A 20,071-nucleotide genomic window follows, 5' to 3' on the forward strand; every position below is an offset into this window, starting at 1 on the left:
GAAATATTGAAGACTACTCAGGCTGAAATGAAGAAGGATGTGAAACACTCGGTAAGCCAATTAGAAACGACAGGAGAAAGGCTCACCAATAGGATGAATGAAATGGAAAACACAGTATCAAGACTGGAAGATAAAGTGGACGAACTGGACCACTCAAGCAAAGACTATGAAAAATTTAAGAAATCTCAAGAAAGGAATATGCAGGAATTGGGTGATACCATAAAAAGACCAAACCTGTGAATCATAGGCATACAGGAAGGAGAAGAATCCCAAGACAATGGCATGGACCAGATCTTCAACAGAATTGTGGAAGAAAATTTCCCAAACTTAAAGAAAGACATGCCCATAGAAATACAAGCAGCACATAGAACACCAAATAGACAGGACCAGATAACAAACTCCCCACGGCATATCATAGTAAAAACACTAAATGTACAGAACAAGAGAGAATACTTGAAGCAGCAAAAAAAAAATAAATAAATAAAAGGTTTCATGGACTGCTGAGAAGAATTTGTATCCTCCTGTGTTTGAGGGTAATGCTCTGTAGATGTCTGTTTGATGCATTTGATTTATGGATTCATCCAACTCCAATGTTTCTCTGTTCAATTTTTGTTCAGATGACCTGTCCCTTGGTGATAGTGGAGTATTGAAATCTCCCACTATTAATGCATTGGGGTTAATCTGTGGTTTTTCATCTAGTACTATTTGTTTTTATAAACTGGAGAGAGTCTAGTATGTACATATTTAGAAGTGTGGAGTCCTCTTGATTAATTGTTCTCTTAATGAGGATGAAGTGACATTGTTTGTCTCTTCTGCTAAATTCAGTTTCAAATCTATTTTTTTTTAATTTTTTATGTGTGTGTGTATTGCCTGCATGTAGATAAGTGCACCTGTGTCGTGTAATGCCTGCGAAGGACAGAAGAGGCTGTCAGATCCTCTGGAACTGGAGTTACAGACAGTTGTTAGCTGCCATGTAGGTGCTGGGATTCGAACCCCGGTCTTCTGCAAGAACAGTGTTCTTAACCACTGAGCCATCTCTCCAGTCCCCTCAAATCTTTTTTTTTTTGTGTCTGTGTTATTTGGAGATAAGCCTGCTTGTTTCCTAGTTCCATGGCATAGTACTTTTTCCATCCCTTTATCCTCTTTTTGCTGGGAACACATGTTTCTTTGAGGCAGCAAGAAGATGGATTCTTTTTCCTAATCCAATCTGCTACTCTGTGTCCTTATATTGCAAGGATTTGTGACCATTAATATTACATATTAATAGAGATAATGTGTATTAACTCCTCTTTTTGGTTGATTTGGTTGATTTTGAGGAAGAGTGTTGGCATTCTTATTTGCCTGTGACATCTGCAGGTTTTTATCCCTGTATTCTGTCCCTAGTATTCCTTCCAGTATCTCCTGTAGAGCAGACTTAGTGGTCATATATTCCTTTAGTGTATTTCATGAAAACTTGTTACTTGTCTTACAGTAGTTTTGTGAAGTGTGACAGTCAGCGTTGGAAATTGTGAAATAAAAATCTTTCCAAGCCCTTGTGGCTTTAAAAGTTTCCATTGAAGCATCTGCTGTTATTGTGATGGGTCTGCCTTTATGTGGGTCTTGGCCTTCTCTCCAGCAACTTTCAGTATCTTTGTTTAGTCTGTGTCTTAGTGTTATCACTATGATGTGCTGTGGAGAGTTTCTTTTCTGGTCCTCTCTGTTTGATGTTCTGTTGACTTCTTGTAAGTGGCTGGATAACTTTGTAGATTTGGGAGACATTCTTGAGTGATTGATTTTAAAATATTATTCATTCCTTTGTCCTGGAGTTCTCTTTCTTCTCTGTTCATAATTTGTAAGTTTGGCCTTTAATGCTATCCTAAAATTCCTGCATATTCTTTTCCTGTGCGTTTTTGAATATGAATTTTCTATGCTTTACCTAAAAGTACTTCTAACATTGATTTCTGGACAGCAAGCTTGAGTTAGGAAAACGGCAAGACAGCCCTCTCCTGGTGACTGATGGACGCTGCAGGAAGAATCAGACTGGTTAGTCAGCAATGGGCTTCCTGTGACACTTCCTGAAACATCCATTTCCAGGTACAACCTGGGCCAGAGTGGGCGGGGCCAGAGCAGAGGGAGCTATGCGTCAAGGTAAGGCGGGACGCTGTGGTCTCAGGACCCCGAAAACTCTACTCAGACCTAGGGAGCACTCCATCCGGAGTGCAGGGTGGCGCTTGTACAGGCGGCAGGCGGATCCGGCCGGAGTCTCAGCTGGATGCGAAAGTTCACCTGCTCATAGGAACCGCCGGGAGCGGTTGGTGCCCAGCGGATCTGGGGATCTGGGCGGGACCGGCAGGTGGGAGGAGAGTGTGGATGGAACCTGTGGCTGCGGGAAAGACTCCTGGTCATGTGATCGGAGTGGCCGGGACCCTCTGCAGTCAGAGTTGGGGGCTCGGAGCAGAGACAGGTCTGCGAAACTCACCCGGGATTTAAACTTTGTTCTTGCTTATCTACAGCAAGGAGCGCAGGTCTCAAAGTTCAGTTGTAGATGTTTGGATATGTTGGCTGTGCATCCTCTTAGATTTAGATGATTAAAGGTTATTGCATTCAGCTAAATTTAAGACCATTTGAACTAAGACGAGTCCTGATTTTTATCAGCAATTTTATGATTTCCAAAATATTCTTATAAAAATAATTAAGTATATTACTTCAGTTAATTCCCTGATATGGGAAAATATGGCAGAGTGATCTCAAGTGTACAGGAAATACTTCAAGTCAGAGGTTCCTCTCTTTGCCGTTGTGAAAAAACAAAGCTCTTCCAGTGTAAATTCATCCCTGAATTTACTGACTGTACTGAATGTATTAGGAAATTAGGAATAAATTAAGATGGATATTAAGAGTGACTTCTCGACTCAGAAGTTCCTAGTTTCTAGTTTCATTTCAAAGTCACTCTTAATATCCATCTTAATTTATTCTTAATTTCCTAATACATTCAGTACACCGACTTTCACGTTCTACTTTTCTGTATCTAAGGGAGTGGCTTTAGGACACAGCTTTAGGACTTTCCATCTCTAGAGAGCTTGTTAGAATTCGTCACAGAAGGAATGATTCTAGATTGTGTTGAATCAGAACCTATATTTTAGCGGACATTCACAGTTATAATTGAAAGCATTAACAGTAAGTAAACTTTCAATTCACCATTAATTTTCCATTGAAACATATATGATATGAATCCAGCATTAAAATGTATTTTTATGTTACAATCTTAAATTTAGATTCTACAGTCCATAAAAGGATAGTACATATGCTGAATATGAGGATATCCTGTAGTGGTATCTCCACAGTTACAAGACACAATAGAGAATATGACAATGTCCAAAATCATCTTCAGGATACTATGATCCTCTCTACATCAGAAAATGCCTCTCAATCTCTTTGGTCTCCTCGATTCAAGAAAAGCAACCTGTGGACAGATGGTCAAACTGTTATTGTTCATTTCAGCGTGTGTTTACATTCAGTGATATGACTGTGGCCTTCTAACAGGAGGAGAGGAATGTCTAGATCCTGCTTAGAGGGCTTTGCACAGAGACCTGATGGTGGAGAATTACACCTCTCTTGTTTTTGTTGGTGAGAATATTTTTCTAACAGAATTTCTTACTCATATTCAGAGTTCCTTGGGGAACTACTATGTGTGTGTTCACTTTTTGTGAATGAGTCTCACATCTCATAAAGTGAAATTCTCAGAGGAGAAAAGAGCACTATAATGTAAATTTGTTTGTTCTCATGTTTGTCCTTTGGGAGTAGTTATGCTTCTTTCCTTTTGATTCCATGATAATTTTTTTTTTTTGGTTTTTGTTTTTTTGAGACAGTGTCTCCCTGTAGCCCCCAGCTGGCATGGAACTCGCCATGTAGACCAGGCTGCCTGGAACTCACAGAGACTTTGACTCCCAAGTGCTGGGACTAAAGGCATGTGCCACCATGCCCAGCAAATTCAGAAACTTTATAGCGTATAATATTGTCACACCAATCATAAAGTTCTATTTCCAACCTGGAGTTTGGGCTGAGCTGTAGTTAAAGGTGGAACACTAGATATGCAATCTGAAGAATCTCTGTAAGTATCAGTGTTCTGACAGAATATTCCAATCAGAGAGTCATTGGTAGAATTCCCTGTTGTGTTCTCTCCTTATCTGTTGAACGCATTACTGTGTTAGACATCCAGGTACTTTATAAATACTCAAATCATGAACCACCCAGCACAGGCATACAAAGGTGCTAGAGCACTTGGTGTCTTGTGCATTAAGCTGTGACTATCTGGGATCTTGGGGATGATGGTGATGTCCTGAAACACACTCAAGAGGCAGGTGGTCCTGTGGGACACATCTCTGCACAATTATTAGTGTGGAAAAAGGTTATCATTACTTATTAGAAAGTACATTTGTGAGACATGGAGTCAGACGTGCATAAATTAAAATGCAAAATTACAAAATAGTTTCCCCTTTTTAATATTAATTTTTAAAAATGATTTATTATTTTTATTTTATATGTTGAGTGTATTGCTTGCATGTATGCAAATGTGCCCATGCTGTGCAGTGCACACTGAGGTCAGTTCCCCTGTAACCATAGTTATAGTTGTTAGCTCCAATGTGGGTGCCCAGGCCCTCTGCAACAGCAGGCATTGCTCTTAATCTATAAGCCATCTACCAGTTCGTTAATATTAATTTTTGACAGAGAAGATCTGTATGTATTTAGGAGGTGAAAGGTCATATTCTGTTCCCTATGTACATTTTTCAAATTGACTTAATTTAACACAATTACAACTATAGGCGAGCACGCGTTGGGCTCTCAGGGTCCCAGTGCGCACTCCTGGGCAGTGAAAGCTCCTCCGCTACTGAGGTCTACTCAGTCGATCCCGTCCCTATTTCTCCCATATACCTTCCTCAGGATGTGAGGTCCACTGGACACTTGGACCACACGGGAAGCGTACGAGGAACGGCGAAAGCCAGGGTGTCTGTGAGTTGGTGACGGAGGAATAGCGCCCCCCCGGGGAGACTGGATCACAGGATTTAGTGTTACAGCTCAAGACAAGTGACTCAGCTCAGATCTCAGCTCCAGCTCCAACTTTATTGGGGTAAAACTAGGACTATTTATAGTGTAGAGACAGCAGAAGAAGCCTTAGCTGATAGGTACTTTTAGGATGCCTCATTTACATAGGGCGGTGGGCTTCTATCAGGCTATCAGATAACGCCTGATTAAAAACCTGGTAGCTCCTGTGCCGGAGGGCATGTATTTGTGGCGAGCACTTTAAAAGAAGAGTCAGGGAGGATGCCAGGAAGGCACTCTACTATGAAAGGAATCTGCAGCACATGGTTTCCGAGCTCGTGAGCTATCCGGACGTGAAGAGACTTCTACTTGCATAACAGAGGACCCCAACAACAACTTCATGAATTTTCATATTAAAATGTATATACTGGAAAAAATGTCACAGCATAGTTTTGAGACTGAAAATTGCTTTATAAGCCTAATTATTATAAAGTAACCGCTCCTTAAATATTGCCTCTGAAATTTCAGAAATGTGAGATTCTGAATTTCAACCAAAGCCTTCCCAGTTAATCAGAAGAGACACACTTAATGTCTCATTTAAGTACATGATAAGCCAGAGTTTAATCGAAGAGTTTCTATTCTACTTTCTTTGAATTTTGGATGCACAACGTAAATGTCCCTTAGCCTATAAATAGATCGTATAAATTTGGTACCTTTATGCCGTGGCGTTTTACTCAGTGGTAAAGGAAAAGGAAATCAAGGAATTTACAGGAAAATGAATGAAACTACAAATGGCTGTATTAAGTGAAGTAAAACAGGTGCCAAAAAGCTAGGCACAGGTGTTCTCTCTGAAGTATGGATTCTACCACCAAATCCTACATAGATACCCAAAGGAAATGAATTCAGTATGACATAGAGATATGTGCATTCCCTAATTATGGCATTCCTGCTTGAAAACTAGAGAATCTACTTAAATGCCATTTAACACATGAAAAAGTTAATGAAGTGTGATATTTCTAAAGAATATACCACAATTCCATGATAGGAAAGAGCAGAATCTTCTCATGCTTGAAAACAGGATTGATCTGGTGGACACTGAATCTGGTAAAGAAAGTTGAAGCACAAGCACTACATGATCTCAGCCATAAGAGAAATAGAAAAAGAAAAGATAGATGATTGATGTTGAAGGTACAATAGCAGTTTGCAGTGAATGGGGAGAATGTGGGGTAAATAACAGGCACAGTGTCATGGCTTCATGGATTAACTAAGTTCTACTGTTCTATGTCACAACAAAGTGAATAAAATTCTCCAACTTGCATTTAAAGTCTTATATGTGGAGCCGGGTGTGGTGGCACACACCTTTAATCACAGCACTTGGGAGGCAGAGGCAGGTGGATCTCTGTGAGTTCTAGGTAGGCCTGGTCTACACAATGAGTTCCAGGCCAGATGAGGCTGTAGGGACACCTTGTCTCCAAAAGACAAAAAAAATAAATAAAAATTTACATGTGTATATATTAATGAATGACTAGATCAATCTCCAAAGTAAATGTCTAACAAAATATCAGAGACACCTCATAAATATGTACCATACCATGTCATCACAATAAAGATTGCATTTTTATTAAAAGTTATTTATTTTATGTGCAAGAGTGTTTTGCTTGCATGGATGTAAGTGCAATTATGTGAGCCATGTCTATGGAGGCCATAAGCCAATGTGGGAACCCCTGGAACAGGTGTTAAGTACAGTTGTTAGCACCATGTGGGAGCTGCAAACCCATCCCAGGTCTTTGCAAGAGCAGCCAGTATTCTTGACCTCTGATCCATCTCTCCAGCCACAAGAATGGACTTTTAAAAGTCACAATGAACTACTCCTGAAGTTTAGCCTTTAAAAGCAAAACTCTGACTTGTGCCTCCCCCAAAGATTCTGTGACGCTAAGTAGAAGCATCAGTGCTGTTTCATTAACAGTCACAGGCAGAAGACAGTGAGGCTGGGGGTCAACTGCCAGTGCTTCTGAAGGAAAGTTTAGTTTGGCCTCTATTTCAAAGGATGAAAACCATGTTACTCTGCCTTGTTTACGTAAGGAGGTGAGGGAGCTACATTCCCATGATGTGGTAGGAATTCTTGATCTTGCTGGCAGAGTGGTCACTGGAAGGCAGGAAGGCAGAAACTTCTATGGGGTCTCCATGTTGAGCTCTTTCTTCCTGCATACCTACTGACAGGAGACAGTGAGAACGACATGTTTTGGTTTCTAAGGCACTTCTTCCTCTTGCTATGTTGGCAGGTGAAGTGGATCTTCAGTGAACTGAAAAGAAGTTTCTTGAAAGAGAGAGAAGACTGTTTATGTAAGATTTCCTGGAAAGGAAACTCACAGAAGGAGAAGAGAGATGGCTTCTTTTCAGGTAAATACACCCAAGGGCCTGGACCCCATACACTTTATTACTGAAAATATTTGCCATTAAAACTGAGTGTTGTGGAGCCTTTAATCCCAGCAGTTGGGAGACAGAGGCAGGGGGATCTTCATGAGTCTGAGGCCAGCTGGGGCTACAGGGAGACCCAGTCTCAAAGACAGAATAAACAAAAACACATCAGGATAGTTAGATAGAAATATTTGAGCTAGTTGAAGTAGAATGGATAATATATATTTCCCATTTTACCCTTGTAAACTCTTCTGGCCCAAATACTTGCTATGTAGACCAGGCTGGCCTGGATCCCACAGAGATCAGCATGCCTATGCCTTTGGAGTCTTAGGACTAAAAATCGGGCCACCATGCCCAGTCAATATCAACACTTTACATATATATCACCGATGTAGCATAGCCACCTCTCCATTCTGTCCTCCAGTGCTTGTTTTTTCCAGACTAATTCAATGAATTCATGACCAACCCATCTCAAAAATATTTCTGTTGTGGTAGGTGAAAACTGAAACATGCCAGTCTTCAGTTCCTAGGAAGAATGGACTTGGGTCCTGGTATGCCTCACATTGTTTGAACTGTACATAAAACTGATTTTTTTTCTTTTTTTATTCAGATATTGTTTTACTTTGCTTATCATTTTAATCCCACCCACATCACAGGGCTGATGGAATGTGCTGCTGGGTTTGTTGACACTTGTATTCTTTTGTCTCCTGGTAGTTGATTCCCTTGGTTGAGCTGCTCCGCACCAAATCCCATATTTTGACATTGTTTTTCATTTATTAGAAATAAGTTTTCTCCTGGTAGTTCACAGAGTGAAGCACACGAATCATGACATTTACTGCAGAATCTCTCCTTTCATCACTGTAGTTTTCTTCCTTTCTTTGGAAAAGAAACCTTTCTTGTTTGTTTGCTAAATACTCAGTTTTCCAGGTGGAGATTCTGAAGCCGGCCTCGTTCTCTCTGTGGGTATTTCCTCTTCACACTCAGTCACAGCACGGCCTCCACGACAGTTTCTTTGAACATCAGAAAAGAGCTTCCTTCATCTAATGTTACACACGTGTAGCTGTCTGATTTTGGTATTTCTACTTCACACTCAGTCACAGCACGGCCTCCACGACTGGTTCTTTGAACCTCAGAAAAGAGCTTCCTTCATCTAATGTTACACACGTGTAGCTGTCTGATTTTGGAGGCATTTGTGTATGCGGCATCAACATTGTTCGGTGTTGGATCTTGTCTTCATGTTTTCATTACTCTCTGCAGTGAGGAGCCCAGTTCTCAAATCCTCTTATTGTGGTGTGCATAAGTTGGCCAGTGTGTTCCTTCTAGGTAAATTTTAAGTAAATAAATGAAGATAAAAATGAAGCTAGTATAAAAATATTGTTATAATATTTTATGCTCTAATATTTCCATAATGTCTTCATTACACGCAGGTTCTAGGACCTACTTCACAAGACCGTGTCTGTTCTTGCTGTTGAGGGAGAGAGCACACTGACTGTGGCACTATTCATTTAAACTCCTTTATTTTTCCGCCATGATCTGCTCTGTGCTGCTAGAAAAAAAGTGTCTTTCATACCTGGGTCACTGGCCTCACCACAAAGCCTGTTAGGAAAGTGTTAACTCAAAATCAAATTTTAGCTAAGACTACAGTGCATCGTTATAAACACTCTAGTTTGTGAAGCACACATAAATCAGTGTGACTCTACATCGGATAAATATTCTCAACTGATCTTGTGTGCTACAAATACAGGAGGGAAATTTTATTCCTGTGTTGAGGGCTTAATTTATGTGCTACACTCCTTAGAATCATAATCTACACAGAAATTTGGAGGATCTGATGCTGTTCTATTTTGCATAGACTTAGGGAGTAGATTATAACAGGTTATTACATAAGAAATTTCATTTTAGTGGGTGCAGGTACATACCTTTAATCCCAGCACTCAGGAGTCAGAGGCATATCCTTTTGAATAATTCAGATTGTTCCTCTCTTACTCTACAACTTCTTTACTAATTATCTTTTTTTTCCCCATGGGTCCAGTACCTTGTTCATGGGTACATGGTCAAGTTGTCATTTTTCGTTTTAGGATCCATTGACATTCAAGGATGTGTCCTTTGACTTCTCCCAGGAGGAGTGGGAATGCCTAGACTCTGCTCAGAGGGCTTTGTACAGGGAGGTGATGTTGGAGAACTCCAGAAACCTGGTGTCTGTAGGTGAGGAGATTTTTCTTTGAGATTTTTTTACTGTTCTGCATCCTTTGACAGCAGTGTACTTTGTAAAAATGTTAGTTTTGGATTCTTTCATAATTAGTGCATTGGGAATGCCTGGGTATCATGAACAGCACATTTTATCATTTCTTTCCATTTTCAGTTGTTAGAAATATTATCCATCTTCATTATTTTTGGTGTTAATTTCAGCCTCCCATTAGTACATGATACCATAGCCAGAATCTTTTTTATTAATATTTTTAAATTTATTATTGTTATTTTATGTTTATGCGTGTATTGCCTCCATGTAGTTAAGTGCACTCGTGTAATACAATGCCTGCAGAGGATAAAAGAGGCTGTCGGATGCCTTGGAACTGGAATTATGGACAGTTGTTAGCTGCCATGTAGGTGCTGGAATTCAAACCCAGGTCTTCTGCAAGAACAACCAGTGTTCTTAACCACTGAGCCATCTCTCCAGCCCAAGTAGCCAGCATATTAAAATTCCATTTCCATAACTGCATTGTGAATCAGTGACAGAACTCAGCATATGAAAGCAGAAAAAATTCCTGTGTATTCTAAAGAGTCCTAAAATAGTAATTGAGAAATTATTTAGAGAGTCATTTGTTTTTCTCTATGTTATCAGTGGAGTACAGTACTGTGTTAGAAATCTGGTACTTTCTGAAGAGTCCAGGAAGCATCATGTGCCTCTTTCTCATACACAGGTCTTGCTGTGTTTAAGCCTGTTCTGGTCTCCTGTCTGGAGCAAAGCAAAGAGCCCTGGAATGTGAAGAGAGGGGAGACTGTAGCCAACCAGGTAGGTGTGAGTGGATGAAGGAGGGGCCAGGTGAGAGAACCTAAGTAAAGAACATGGTTTTGCCATAGTGTGTTACATTAGGAAGAGATTCTGGTAATTTAATTTATGACAATTTCATCAAGATTTGTCCTGTAGTAAATGTCAAATGACTTCTTTTATTGCACATAAATTATGTGGAAATTACTAGTATGCAAGATAATGGCTGATATTTTTCTCTTTTGACATTTTTCAATATTTTTTTTAATTTTTGTGCACTTCATTAAAGAATTTAATCGTGTTACACCCCTCCCCCACCTGCACTGCCTCTATATCCCCCACAATTTCATGCATTCTTTGATATATATTAATTTCTATTAAATGAAGTTTTTACATATTTTGAAATTAGTAAATTTTGTGTCTTTCGTTTTGTTCCTGCTTTGAAAATATTTGTGCCCTTCTGAGTCCTTGTCATTTCTATTGTTTTAACTAACGCATTTCTCCCAAAAATGGCTATAAGCCTTTGATGAGACTCACTTAGAATATTTGCTTAGGATTAAGTTCTGTATTCCCTTCCTATGTTAGATTCGAATGTGTTTAGTATGTGTGACTTTCACACGGCATTTGTGGATTCCTCTGTTTTCTTCCTACTGTTGATGTCTGCGTCCCAGATTGGGGAGAAGAGAGATGGAGAAATCCTGGTCTTGTATAATATTTGAGACTTACTGTATTGCACAGTCCATCCTGAGAGTGTTCTCTGAGTGTGGGAAGCTGCACATCCTCCTGTAGTGTGTGAGTCAGTCTAGGCTTCTTTGGGATGATGCTTTCTCATGCTGCTCACATGCTCCTTGTGTCAACCACCGACTCATCTCTCCAGCTCCCTCCTGACTTTCTTTATGGTGCTGAGTCAATCAGTCCTGTCAGTCCATCACTCTGTATGCAATGACTAATGATGACATTCAAAATATTCTATTCTTTCCTCATATTCACCCTGTAGGGAAATAGTGTTTGCAGAAGGGAAAAAGAAACCCATTTGTTCAAATGTTTTCAACCATTTCAAGCCCTCAAGTGTAATAGTAAAGTCGTAGGATTTTCTTTAAATTGAAGTTTTTTTTCTGTTTAACTTAAAATGTTTTTTTTTTGGTCATTTTGAGACAGGGTCTCCCTGTAGCCCCAGCTGTCCTGGAACTCACTGAATAGACCAGTCTAGCCTTGAACTCAGAGATCCGCCTGACTCTGCCTCCCAAGTGCTGGGATTAAAGTCATGCGCAAATGTCTATTTTTTTAAAAAAAATTTCTCTTTTAGAAAAATTTCCATATATGTGATTACAGTGATATTAATTTTACCAACCAATCAGTTCTAAAAGGCTATACAATCATTGAATGAGAGTTGCTGTTAAGACTAGGAATTGGCTGCTCTGGTGGTGTATGCCTTTCTTCCCAGCACCAGGGAGGCTGAGGCAGGTGGATCTCTGTGAGATCGAGGCCAGCCTGGTCTACCTACATAGATAGTTCTGGACCAGTTGGGGCGAGAGATGCTATCAGAAAGGTTAGAAGAAAAAGACTGGGAACTGATAGGCCACTGTATGTGTCCCACATGACTCCTCCCTTTCAACATTGGCCCATCTCTCAGGTTTCCATCATTCAATACATCTTGGAAAGTTTTTCACTCTACATCATTGCATGTATCATTCACATAAGAACTTGTGGATTTATTATATGTATATTTTTTAATTTTACCACTAAAGTATTTTTAAACACCATATTTTCTCTCATGCCCCACTTCTGAGCAGCTATAGTAGATGATTCCACATATTCACTGTTTTTATTTTAAAAATATAACATTTATATATTATTTGACAATCTTATGCACATGGAAGAGTTTATCTCTTCACCATATAGGAAATATTCTACTCATGTGATTAGTATTCTATGGGTTCAACTTTTTTTATTTTTTTATTGAACCGAATAATTCATATAGTACATATTGATCATATTTAGAAACTCTCCCCTATCTGCACCTGCTTTACTATCTCTACCCAACTTTGTATTCTCACTCTCTCTCTCCCTCTGTTTCTCTCTCCATATATATATGTATATATGTGTTCATCCACTGGAGTCTGGTTAAGGTATGAATAATCCCATCCTTCAAAGAGGCTCTTTCTCTCCCTCCCAGTAGCCTGTGGTGGCCACTACTTCCTCGGGTAGGCTTGGGATTTCTTACCTATTTCCTCATGTCTATGCTAGGAGTTTGTCTGACTTGAGCTTTTGTGGGACTGTGCATGCTGTCACCATTGGTGTGAGTTCATATGAGTAACTTCCCAGCTGTCTGTAATCTCTATTTCCTTGTGTTATTCCACCATCACTGCTCTTCCGATATTTCCATCTATTCTTCTGCAGCGATCCCCAATGCTTATAAGATAGAATTTTGATGTATGTATCTTACTCAGGAATAGGTACTATGGAGTCTAAATATCTGCAAATCAACCAATTGTGGGCCTTTGTGTGAATCACCAAGTGCTGCATAAGGAAGCTTCACTGTTAAGAGTTGAGAGATGCATTAATCTGTTTGTATAACAATAACTCATTAGGAGTCAGTTTACTACTATATATATTTACTTAATTAATTAAAAATTTTTTGGTCATTTTGAGACAGGGTCTCCTTGTAGCCTGAGCTGATGTGGAACTTGCTATGCAGACAAAGGCTGGCCTTGAACTCACAGAAAACTGCCTGCCTATGCCTCCTGTGTTCTGGGATTAAAGGCATGCACCACCATACCTGGATAATACTATATATATTTAGTTGAATAATAGTATTAGACACTCTCCTATGACCCCTAAGCCTTATATCCATGTCAGATATGGGTTCCACCTTATGATGGAGATCTTAAATCCAATTAGAATATGGTTCATTACTCCCATAATATTAGTGTCACTGTTGCACCAAAGCACATAGCATTCCAGGCCAGTTGTTGTTGGAGCTCACAGAATTCACAGCTGGATAAGGTTGATGAGTAATTTCCTCTTTTTGTAGTTTACAAAGCATCTTCCAACACAATAATGGTTAGACAGTAGAGATGAAGTTTGAAGTCAGTACAGCTTGATTTTTATATAGAAATTTTTTTCTTCTATGCCTCTTGAGTGTTGTCAGCAGCAGGATCTTGTCATCAATTTCTGGTGGTAACAGAGGGCTAGTGTCTATAATACACAACCAACTCAAAATATTAAATATCAAAAAACATACAATCCAATTAAAAATGGGGCCAGAATCTGTGCAGAAAGATTGCCAAGAATGAAAGGCAAGTGCCTAAGAACTTCTTTAAAAATGTTTTACATCAGTAGTCATAAGGGAAATCCAAGTTAAAACCATTTTGAGATTTCTTATTATCCCACTAACTGTGGCTAATATCTAAAGAACAAACTACTGACAAACGTTTTCAAGGATGCGAAAAGTTGACTCTTTTCCACCTTTCATGGGAATGTGAACTGGTGCAGCCAAAATTGAAATCAGTGTGGAGTTTCCTCAAAAAAGATAGAAGTCAATCTTCCATATGACCCAGCCATACAACTCATTAGTATATACCCCAAAGACTCTCTACATACAGCAAAGTCACCTGTTCTTCCATGTTCATTGCTGCCCTTTATACAACCCAGATTTTCATTTACTTATGAATATGTAATGAAAACTTGGGATGTTTACACGATGGCATATCATTCAGCTATTACAGAAAACAAAATTATGAAAATCACATGTGGTGGAAGGGGAAATAATCTTCCTGAGTGGGGTATCCCAGACCCAGAAAGAAACGTTTCATTTTCTCTTCATAGGTGGTTGGTAGCATTGAATTGCTAGGTATACATGTTTCAACTGGAAAAACAGAGAGGTCAGAAAACTGATAAGCAGCCATGGACGGATGTGGGAGCTTCATGGGAAGTGAGACAGAATGCAATGATATACAGAGAGGAAGGGGAATAATAGCATACAATGGGTTCATTGGGGATGTGGAAGAGGAGGGCATGACAGAGGAGGGAGTATTAAGAGAGTTAAGTAACCTTTCCACTATAGAAGCTTCTTAATGTATAGTCACATACATTTCATAACAGGTGCACATTGCCCCTACTAGAAACCATAGGTTAGAAAAGAAAAAGACCATTGCCAGTAATGCATTTGTTTTTTAGAAGCTATTGAAATGGGTTCCTATAGTCCCTCAAATAATACTGACCATTGCCCCTGCTCTTGATACCCACCAGGACTTGATCATAGGACCCTAATATATTCACTTTTAAAATCAGTTTAAAACTCAGGAATTTCTGTATTGCATGTTCCTATATATTTTCTGTTTTTGATCCACTTCTCTCACTGCCCTCCCTCTTCCTTGTCCTCCCTCACAGTCACTTTTGTCCTCCTAATACACAATTTCATGCTTCCATTTCACATAGCTTTTTTCCTGTTATTCTTTATTTTTTCTCCTGTTTGGGATGTAATTTTCATCTTTCAAGTTTCTACTGTTATGAACTGTGCCTCCACACATATATATGAAAATTAAATCTAGGATTAGTTTTATCAGATAATATATCTAACACCTGTCTTTCTGGTCAAGGAAATTCACATAATTAACATAATACAAGTTATCTTACTTTTTATAAATTAATTGAATAATGGTTTTGTATGTAGAATTTCTTTATACTTTTAAATTTGCATACAAGTGAACATCCCCTCTATGCATCACAAATTGCCCCATGCCACATACCCATGTGCCTGTAACATGTGTCCCTCCAAGTTCATTTTCTCTATTGTTTTTCTTTTGTTGTCTTTTTGATTCTTTGTTTTTGACCTAGTCCAGTTATAGCTGACTCAGAATGTTGACTGCTCTTCTTGACTTGATCTTGTGGAAGGAACCGTAGTTGCATAGTTCATGAGTGCAATGACCACATCATGTCCAGATGTCAGCTCTTTATAGAACTTTTCCCCATCATTAAGTTCTAACATTCTTTCTGGCCCCTCTGTGAAGATGGTCCCTGAACCGTGGGTGGGCAGTTGACGTGGATGTTCCATGTAGGGCTGAGGATGCAATAGTCACTTATTCTCAGCACTTAAGTTTCTTTCTCTTCTTACCAGTGCAGCACAAACATGGATGTAAAAGTATCTTGGTGGTAGAACTTTCATTTCTTCTGTGATGTGCAAGGGAGTAACACAGCAATGCCAGATGCAAAGTACAAGGGGATTAAGAAAGGATTTTGCTGGTGTTCTGGCTTTTGAAATCATTGATAGCTAGCCCCTTTTTTATTAGGATTAATATTGGTCTTTGTTTTCTGTGTTGCTAATTGTGGGTTCCTTCTGGGACATGGCACATTCATCAATTACTCTTTCCAGTTGTATTCTGACTTCCATTCCCATGAATGAGAATGTCTTTCTCCTCTGTGTATCCTGTTTGCTTCCATAAATTCTGAAGTGATGGCTGGCTTGCCATGAATTGGTGCATTTCTTCAAATGCACTTCTTCCTCCATCAATCTGAAGAGATACCTTTTCTGCCTTTTCAATTTTAGTTAATATGTTCACTTTCAGCAGGTTAAATGCAGCTTTATATTATTTTATGCTGTTCTGCCTCTGGTCTTTGTTGACAAGAGACCTGATATTATCGTAAATTTTCTGCCTTTGTAATGAGTTGGTATTTTCCCCAACTGGATTAAGTATTGACTTTTTACTTAGTATTACTTGCATGTTGCTTATGACCTAAAAGGTAGATTCTGTCAGTATTTATTTGTGCTTTCTAAAAGAGTCTCTTGTGATTATATATCCATTTATTTCTCTATTTTTCATAAACATTTATTTTTATAAATATTATGAATCAATTTTCTCACTTTAGTTTTGATTTCAACTCCCTTTTACTTTATAGATTTTTAGTTTAGTTCACTTGAATGCTTGTCAGTGTTGTTGGAAATTTTATTCATGCTTATTACATGTACTTTATATATCTCTTTATGTGTGATCACCTCAGCCTTATTCTCCATATTGAAATGCACTCTTCTTTTTGTTTTTCCAGGAGAACTCAACTCTTAAAAGACAGCAGAGAGTTTACAATGCAGAGAAATGCTACAAATGTGAAGAATGTGACAAGTGCTTTACAATGGCCTCAAATCTTAGAAGTCATAAAAATATTCATACTGGAGAGAAACCCTACAAATGTGAAAAATGTGACAGGTCCTTTACTGTGCGCTCAACACTTAAGAGTCATTACAGAATTCATACTGGAGAAAAACCTTACAGATGTGAAGAATGTGACAAGTGCTTTACCGTGGCCTCATGCCTTAGACGTCATAAAAGTATTCATACTAGAGAGAAACCCTACAGGTGTGAAGAATGTGACAAGTCCTTTTCTGATAACTCAAAACTTAGGACACATTACAGAATTCATACTAGAGAGAACCCTTATAAATGTAAAGAAGGTGACAAGTGCTTTATTACAGATGTGAAGAATGTGACAAGTGATTTACCGTGGCCTCATGCCTTAGACGTCATAAAAGTATTCATACTAGAGAGAAACCCTACAGGTGTGAAGAATGTGACAAGTCCTTTTCTGATAACTCAAAACTTAGGACACATTACAGAATTCATACTAGAGAGAACCCTTATAAATGTAAAGAAGGTGACAAGTGCTTTACTCAAATGTCAAAACTTAGACTACATGAGGCAATGCATACTGGAGAGACACCCTACAAATGTGAAGAATGTGACAAGAGCTTTCTTTACCAAAGCCTCGAATCTTAGAAGTCATAAAAATATTCATACTGGAGAGAAACCCTACAAATGTCAAGAATGTGACAAGTGCTTTTCCAAGGCCTCATATCTTAGAAATCATAAAAATATTCATACTGGAGAGAAACCCTATAAATGTGAAAAATGTGACAGGTCCTTTACTGCACGCTCAACACTTAAAAGTCATTACAGAATTCATACTGGAGAAAAGCCCTACAGATGTGAAGATTGTAACAAGTCCTTTACTGAGAGCTCAAAACTTAGGACACATTACAGAATTCATACTGGAGAAAAACCCTACAAATGTGAAGAATGTGATAGGTCCTTTACTTGGATGTTAAGTTTTCGATTACATCAGCAAAGACATACTGGAGAGAAACCCTGTAAATGTGAAAACTGTGGCAGGTCTTTTGCTGCAAGCTCATCACTTAAGAATCATTACAGAATTCATACTGGAGAAAAACCCTACAGATGTGAAGAATGTGACAAGTCCTTTACTTGGATTTTAAGTTTTCGATTACATCAGCGAAGACATACTGGGGAGAAATCCTACAAGTGTGAAGCATGTGACAAGTCCTTTAGTTTTATGTCAAATTTAAGATTTCATCAGAGAATTCATCATACTGGAGAGAAACCCTACAAATGGGAAGGGGGTGAGAATTCCTTTACTCACATTTCAATCCTTAAAGAACATCAAAAAATGCTTAATAAAGGTAGACCCTACAAATACAAGTTATTTGGCAATTCCTTTAACCATATATCAAATGGTAAAATTACTAAAAATTCATACTACAGAGACAGGTTACAATTGCACAGAATGAATCTGTACTAAAGGCGTATGTTTCAGAGTAAGGAAAATGTTGGAACATTTATATTTATATATTACAAAACTTCACAATATACTAAAGAAAAATTCAGAATTAAATACAAAATTGCAAAATGTGCACTAAAAATTTATTTCTTAGTCAATAAAAAGCAATTCATATGGGGCAGAGAAACATAAAGAATGTGAGCAAGCTTTTACTTTTCCATCCTGTCTTGTTGAATATCACAGGTTCTTTATTGTAGAGAAAATGTACAGCTAAAAAAGATAATGTGAGCTACCATTTACAAATGGCTCCTGTCTTAGGAAACATCTCATTATTTACTATCAAAGAACACACAGTGTGAATAAAGCACAAAAGTATGAAGGAGTTGCCATAATCAAAAGAATGTTTAGGTGTTTTCAGTATTTGATGTGGTAAAAACAATAGACATCAGAGGAAATTTAAAATTAATCTTACGCCAGGTGTGGTGGTGCACACCTTTAATCCTAGCACTTGGGAGACAGAGGCAGGTGGATCTCTGTGTTTGAGGCCAGCCTAGTCTATATAGTGAGTTCCAGGCTAACTGGGGCTACAGAGACACCCTGTCTGGAAAAGATAAAAATGTTAAATAAAATAAAATGAATCTTATAAGATTTGTGGTTTTAACATTATACTATCCTATTGTATATTAGCCTAGGTTTTTTGAAGTGGCAGGTAATGATAAAAACAAGACCTTGTATTCCCAGCCAGAATATTATGAGGCAATAAAATAAAAGCGATTATGTTAGATATTATTATAAAGTATTATATTTACACAAAAATGTATATATATATATGTGCAGATAGAATTATATCTTCAGGAAATGTAGTTATATTCCCAGTACTGTAGCTTTCTGAAGACTGTACAGTATTTGTTAATTCAATATGGAAATTAATTCAATCTGTCTTGCTTTCAAAGAATTATTTGACAGTTTGTTTCAAAAGTTGCTGCATGAGAGCTGATGGGTCTATAGTACATTATCAGTGACATCATTAATAATAATTGTACTATGAATAATTAATGTCTGAGGCAAAATTCGTGAATGAGATCCAAAGTTGATTTTCTTTTTTATTGAGTAGCACTAAGAATGCACTTCAGTGTAAAGTAGGAGTACTTCCTGCTAAGTCAAAAGAGCCAAACCTGAATATTTGAAATGAACCATACTTTCTGTTAATCACTAATGGGATGAATACATGGCAAGTCCATTGAATTCCTAATAAATATTTTCATAGATGTTGTTGGGTTTTATTAACACAATTTCTGTGTGAAAACTAACTGAAGACAGAGATGAGAAAAATTAAAAAGTTATAAGTATATTTATGTATTATTCTATGAATATATTAAAATTTTAGTGTTGCTCTTGGGAAATGGTGTGTCTATTAATTTAAAGTGTTACAATATCGGGGGTCCTTGGGGATCGGGGATGAGGCAATGGCATCAGGCAGGTGACATGCAGACACCAGAGACCAGGTTCTGTGACACAGATCTAAAGTTTATTAGGAAGTGCAGAAGGCTTTATAGGAAATAGGTACCAATCACCAGGCTCCATGAGTGCCACTGTAGCCAATCACCTTAAAGGTAAGGCCAACCATGACTGGGACCCCACCACTAGGGACTGGTCAGGCTTTGTACAGCGAGGACAAAGAAATGGGGAATTCACTGGGTGGGGCAACATGGGGAGAGGGTCAGGCCACCTTGGAGTGTGCTCACAAGGCTTCTTGAGCTGATGATCCTATGAGTTCATCGTCCCTTTACCAAGGCCTCTAAGTAAATCCCCAAGCCAGGACTCTCCTCATTAAAGAATCCCATTTCTTTAATTCTTTTCATGTACATTTTGACTAAAATGGATGGAATTCATTTTAAAACAATTTTAAAGCTGCATATAAGTTGATGTTGTTTCAATAAATAAAGAATATGTTTAATGTTGTAATATAGAAATTGTATGAAAAAATGTTATTTGGCCTCAAAGTAGAAACTGTCACATCTTATTTCAGCTGATGATAAGCAAAGGCTAACACAAGGATAATCTTTCAACTTTGGTTTT

The 20,071-nt window shown here is 38.3% G+C and overlaps 1 pseudogene; it reads left to right on the forward strand.

The window, feature by feature from the left end:
- Window positions 1–2,084: 2,084 nt before the first annotated feature.
- LOC103738196 lies at window positions 2,085–19,901 on the forward strand (annotated as a pseudogene).
- The last annotated feature ends 170 nt before the right edge of the window (window positions 19,902–20,071 follow it).

The sequence above is a fragment of the Nannospalax galili genome, unplaced genomic scaffold, assembly GCF_000622305.1.
Source record: "Nannospalax galili isolate Female #2095 unplaced genomic scaffold, S.galili_v1.0 scaffold1539, whole genome shotgun sequence".
NCBI classification, from domain to species: Eukaryota; Metazoa; Chordata; class Mammalia; order Rodentia; family Spalacidae; genus Nannospalax; species Nannospalax galili.